Raw genomic sequence first — 6640 nt, 5'->3', positions numbered from 1 at the left:
TAAGGTGGGGCAAGATTGTGAAAGCATTTCAAAACAAACATAAGAATTTTAAAATGAACTCTAAAAGACACAGGCAGCCAGTGCAGTGAGGCCAGGACAGGGGTTATGTGCTCTCTTTTACGAGTTCCTTCTAGCAATCGTGCAGAGGCATTTTGAACCAGCTGCAGACGTGAGAGCAATGACTGACTGATCTGCACATAAAGCGAGTTACAGTGGTCCAGACAATATGAAATAAAAGCATGGATCACTGTTTCAAAGTGCTGCCTAGAAAGAAAAGGTTTCACTCTTGCCAGTCACCTTAAATGTAAAAACTGAACATCACCGCTGCTCTAATTTGGTTGTCCAATTCAAAATCGCTGTCAACTTAAAACCAACGCTAGTAATAACAGAGGAGGACTCACACAAACCAGTTTAAAGCCAACCAAGATTGACTGTCATCTAGACATGTGAAGAGAGGTTTTACGGAGATACCATCCTTCTGCTTTAGTAGCAAATAAATTTGGCAGTCATCAGCAAATCCATGAAAAGAGATCCCATGCCTTCTAAGGGTGGAATCCAGAGACAATAAATACAGTAAAAAGAGCAGTGACCCTAAAATTGAGCCCTGTGGGACGCCACATGACAGAAGATGATGCAGAAGTGAGAAGGCTGACAGAGAACGTTCTGTTTGCCAAATAAGACTTAAACCAATTAAGTGCAGTGCCACCAATACCCACTAGATCATTTAATTGAGATATGAGAATATTCTGGTCTACTGTGTCAAAGGCAGCAGTTAAATCAAGCAAGATCAGAACAACGTGGTTACCAGAATCAATGGATTCCAGTGATCCACAATTCCATCTGCGTTCTGCTCGATAACATTAAACCAAAGCTCAGGTTTAGCCTTAGGGCGCCTGGTTTTTAATGGAGCCACAGAGCTGGTTTAAAAGCAGCAGAAACTGCACGGCAGTGGAGGGGTTAATAACCCTACGAGATTTAACTGCAGTATGTGTAAAAACAACAGTGAATAACGCAGGCATATGATCTGAGAGTGCACAGTCACAGATCTCCAGGTTAGTGACAGGCAGACCATATGAAAGAAAGGTCCAGTGTAGGGATGGGTACTGGTATCATAAACGGTAGTAACCAGACCGAAAAGCAGCGCACATTTCGGTGCTTTTTTTTTTTTCCTGAGATGTCATACACTTTGAATTCTAGCCAATCATTTTCCGTTTCCGAGGATAGTAGGCGGGTTCCGGTACGTACGTTCTTTTAGAGCAGAGCTACAGATTAAAAATGCCCAAGGCGAAGCGGTCAAAAGTCTGGCTGTACTTCACAGCAAAATATGCAAACTCAGCAGCCTGCAACAAGTGCTTTAAGCTGATACTGTGATACTGTCAAAGGAGGTAACACCTCAAATCCGATGAAACACCTGGCGACGCATAGCGGTTTTTTTAAAAGCCGAAAAATGCGCCGTATTTGATAGCTTGCTGCGAGACCTCACACCGAGCGCATCTACTGCGGGCGTGGTGCCTGTTATCGGACCCGGAGTTAGCATCATCCCCCAAAAACCCGAAGAGTAGAGTCCTGGCCCCTAGCCCTGCCAGTGTAGCAGAAATGATGACGGATGATGATGGCAGCAGCAGCCGTTCTTCTCTGCGTGAGTAGCTTAATGTTGTTCGTGTATAATTTACGTTGAGTAGGCTAACCACGTTATTAAATTAATGCATGTAAAGTGAACTAGCAAACACCGTCGTAGTTACATGCGGCTGTCTTCTTGTTTGATGGCAGATACTCCCTTCACCCTGGCCAAAAAGGCTAAAACGACCAAAGAAAAAGTGGAAAACAGTTAAACATGAGAGGTTTTTGGACAAAGTTTGTGTTTTTTCCATTGTTTAAGCACTGCTTCCAGCCAAGAGTGATGCCATAAATCCCCTATAGCTGCAGAAAAGGCTAACATTGTTATCTTTTTACAAAAAAAACAGCTGAACATGAGAGGTTTTTGGACCAATTTTGTGTTCTCCATTCTTTAAGCACCGGTTTGAGCACCGTTTAAGCACCAGCACCGTTTCAAAAGTACCGGTTTGGCACCGGTATCGGATAAAACTTAAACGATACCCATCCCTAGTCCAGTGTGTGTCTGTGCTCATGTGTAGGGCCATTAAGCTGTGTTTCAATCTCTTGTCCTGTGACCGCTTATCATGCAAGATGTTAACTCTCGGAAACTTGTCTTCTGATTCAGCTGTGGCTTTGGGTTGCCAGACCTCTTCCTGTCAGCGTTTGCCCCAGTTTCTAAGTGCCTTTTGATGGTGAAGGAAACTGTACTCACTGACACCTTGACTGTTGTGATGGTCTATCTCTCTTGCACTGTTAATTGCCTTTTTCCCGCCATTTTTGTAGCAACACACTATTTTCTACAGTACAATACTGTTCAACTGATGCTCACGAGGGTATGGTACCACAGTGTGTTCCAACACTGCTTTTATGCAGACAGATGGGACTGTAAGTAATCCAGAACGGTTAGAACACCTGTAGGAATTAGTAGCACCAGCTTTCAAGACTGGACCAACCTCCACTGTGGCAGAACAGCATTAAATTGTTAGCCCATTTTGTGTTCCCTGTAAAAGGCTTTTTGTATAATTCTGAAATCTACATTATTTTTCAGTGTTGGGTAACCTTACCTTTTTTAAATCTCTGGCAGTTCGCCACTTACAAGCTATTCATTGGACTTGAATTGCAATAAAAGATGGAAAAACTGGGGTTTTCTAAAACTTTTGACCAGTAGTGTAAGTATCCAACATAAGTTCTGTTAACACACTTCTGTTTGAGTTGCACCAGCTTACAATGCTCACCAGTGTAGCACTGTGCGTCAGCAAAAGACTGTTGTTTGTTGTTCTGTCATAAAATAGAATTTCCAGTAGATATAAAAGCATTTATTCTGCCTCTCGCTCATTCTGCATTTATCTCTCTCTCTTTGTTATGCAATGGTGCACATCTCCCCTCTGCAGTACACTGGCGTCCATTCAGGTGTGTGTTTGTGTGTGTGGTTAACAGAAGGGGCATTGTTGGTGATGACTGGGTCAGTTCTCTTTCCCAATGTTACTAAGATTTCATGAATCAGCCCGACCACACATCCTGTCATTTACTTACAACCTCTTGACCTACCTCAAGGACTATTTGCCTTAGTCAAATATAAACACACACTCTAATTAGTCCCATTCTGGAAAAAGTTTGAAAATAGCGACTGTTGCCACACTTGCTATTATAAACCATAACTGATTAATTAAAAAAAAAAAGAAGTCAGTGACAATGTTGTACCTGTAAAAATAAGATCAGATGTTTGTTTTGCAGTTTTATATTAGGACAATAAATACGTATTCTTGACTGTGTATGACCAAATCTGAACCTCTTATTTAACTCAGTTGGTAGCCATGTAAGGTGTACTTCCAAATAAGGCATATACAAATGTTGCTAAATATAACATACTTAATAGCAGGAAAGATATAAAATTGTCACTGGCTTTTTCAGGACAACATGTACTCTGCTACTGTACTGTTCAGTATTTTTCCAGAGAAACATTCACACAAATTGAAAGGTCAACTTTGCTCAGGAAACTGCAGCTGAAATAGAAACCGACATCGGAGCCACTGCACACTTTAGAAGCACTAGTGAGTCACGTTATACTCAATCTGATGATTATTGGGGTTTTTCACTATCTTTATATTATTTTACGGTATTTAACTTGCAATACAAATTGCCCTTCCCAACTGTTGTTATGATTTGTTTCTATATAAATAAAATTGAAATGAAAAATGGAATTGAAATGTGTTAGTTGCCACAAGTGAGAGTGGTAACTGATTCCAGAAGTGGCTGTAGAACTATTGACTAAAAAAATAAATAAATTTTAAAAAAGGCTTTATGGCTCACACAGTGAAAGTGTCAAGTGAGCAAAACACTTAAGCTTAAATGGCTCCAATAAATCAAGCTACCAACCTGAGGTTACAAAGTTATGCGTTACAAAAATCAATTTCTCGTTTTTACAGTCTGTGTTACAGTCTGCACGGGGAACTCTCATTTCTCTCCCTTTACAAACAGACGATTCTCTAGCAGTCTTTGCAGGATGAGCCGGACCTGTTTCACACGATCACCATGACTTTTGGAAAAAAACAGAATGTCGTCCAGGTAGACAATCACAAATTGGTTAATAAAGTCTCTCTAACACCAACACTCTCTGAAACACTGCGGGAGTGTTGGTGTTAGGCATTACAAGACACTCGAAGTGACCCGGATGAGTATTGAATGCTGTTTTCCATTCGTTTCCCTCTTGGACGCGAACCAAGTGATAGGCATTGTGGAGTTTGAGTTTGCAATAACTCAAAGGCTGACAAAAGCAGAGGCAGGAGGTACCTATTCTTAACAGTGATTGTGTTGATCCTCAGAAGTCAATGCAGGGATGGAGAGTTTTGTCCTTTTTCTCAACAAAGAAAAAACCTGCACTGAGAACTGAGGAAACCTGCACCTAAAAGATGCTACTCCTATATGACTTTGTGCAGTGGGAGGGAAGGTAAACAGTTTTTAAAAGGTGAAATATGAAGTCAAAAATTGCCAATTATTCCTGCACTCTTCCTTTTTTGATCCTGATTGCGATTACGAAGAAATTAGATGACGTAACTGTGGAAGAAACCATATGCCTTCATCAAGAGAATATGAGCTGTTCAAGAGGAAAAGCTTCAACCTAAAAGTCAATAACATGTGCAGATGAACAGAGGAAAGTTAAAGGAGTGCAATAGGCAACTGGGAAAGTAGTGTGATATGTCTCCCCCTTCTTCTCCTCTTCACAGCCACTGGCAGCTCAGCAAGTCATAGAAACTCAATTATTTTTTTGCATTTATGGTCGATGTGGTGTCAGCTGCTTGAAATCAATCCAACAGGACAGATATAATCAAAGTAGTAGCTGATGTTGCAGAAAGATTCCTTGAATGAATTAATCTAGGTCCAGAGCAGTTACACAAGTTCATGAAGCGAAAAGTGAAGATTCATGAGAGAAGGAGGGGAAGGAGGTTTACAGAGAGAAGTGAAGAATACACTGAAATTGCAGGCTTGGAAATCCATGAGGATGACAGATTCTGTTTTACCTGTTGCAATGGAATACAAAAGTTTGATTGCAAATTTACAGGCATTTAAAAGATGTAATGATGTATTTAAAGATCTGCTAACGAGTCATTGAAGAACCTTGGCTTAAGATTTTGAGTTCCTAGGCAATGAAAATTCAGACCCGATCAAAATAAAAAAGCTGCTGGATATTGAGCAAGTCAATAGTCTCTGTGTGCGTGTGTGTGGGGTGTGGGGGGGGGGAGTCCGGTCTGTAGTGGAACTGCAGGGGAGGAGTGGTCCACTGGGTTCAGGCCCGACTGGCAGCCACAATCTTTTCATGCCTCCCCTATTCAAGTAGCATGCTGGGAAAAGAGAGAAGGTCCACGCTGTGAGTGAGCGTGCATCTTCAGCTATGAGAGACCACTGGCAGTTACAGGCTGGAAAGGCTAAATGGTAATTAAAGAACTGGGAACCCTCAACACTGTGTGCAAGTTTATTTTGCTGGGCAGAACCAACACCAGCTGGTGTCAGAGAGTCTTTGTTGCAGTCCACACAATTCCATACTTAGGGGGTACAAAACTATTTAACAATAAATTTAAATCTGCTCTCAGAGGTGGTAACATGGGTGAGGAATAACTAAGAAAAAGAAAAGAAACACTAAGAGAACACATATATAAACTATAATATCGCTAGAAGAAATGAAAAGGGCTATTTAAAAAAGCAAGGAAGCCAGCCCCTGGAAAACATGGCATTAATAATTATTATCTGAAGAGATTATAATTGAACCAGTGTTGGACTAAATATTGGTTTTTATGAATAATATATGGAAAGAGAGATTTCTCCCCAGTTCATAGAAGCAAGCAATACTCATTAAAGCACTAAAATCAGAGGAGGCTGGATTGCTTGCATGGTCTTACAGGCCAAGATATACTGTGTAAAGTTATGGAAAGAACGGTAACTGATTAGTTTTTAAGCTGGAGAAGGTTTAGTCCTTTTTCAGAGTAGGTTTCCTAGGCAGAGGAGCAACATGGCATCCATCCATTTATTTTATTTAGCTTCTCTGAGGCGAGGTTGCAGGGGCAGCAGCCTTAGGAGAGAAGCGCAGACCTCCTCCCTAGACAACCTCCTCCAGCTTTTCTGGGGGAACACCAAGGTGTTCTCTGGCCAGCAGGGAGTTATAATTTCTCCAGCACGACCTGTGCCTCCTTCTGGTGGGACATGCCCGGACTACCTCATCCTGAAGGCATCCTGTCAGATGCCCAAACCACCTCAAGTGGCTCCTTTTGATGCGGAGGAGTAGCGGCTTTACTCTGAGCCCCTCACCCTATCTTGAAGGGAGAGGCAAGCCACCCTTCTGAGAAAGCTCATGTCTGCTGTGAACCTGTTCTTTTGATGACTACCCAGAGCTCATGACCATAGGTGAGGGAAGGGACGTAGATCACATGGTAAACTGAGAGCTTCACTTTTATGCTCAGGTCCCCTTTTACCAAAACATAAACTGTGCAAAAACATAACTGCAGCTGCAGTCCTAATCCATCTGTCAGTGTCCTGCTCCTGGGAACTCCTC

The sequence above is a fragment of the Rhamphochromis longiceps genome, linkage group LG17 (genome assembly GCF_057381845.1).
Source record: "Rhamphochromis longiceps isolate RC_006_pf linkage group LG17, R_longiceps_female_GT1.1, whole genome shotgun sequence".
Classification (NCBI taxonomy): Eukaryota; Metazoa; Chordata; class Actinopteri; order Cichliformes; family Cichlidae; genus Rhamphochromis; species Rhamphochromis longiceps.
Note: the sequence above shows the minus strand (reverse complement) of the source record.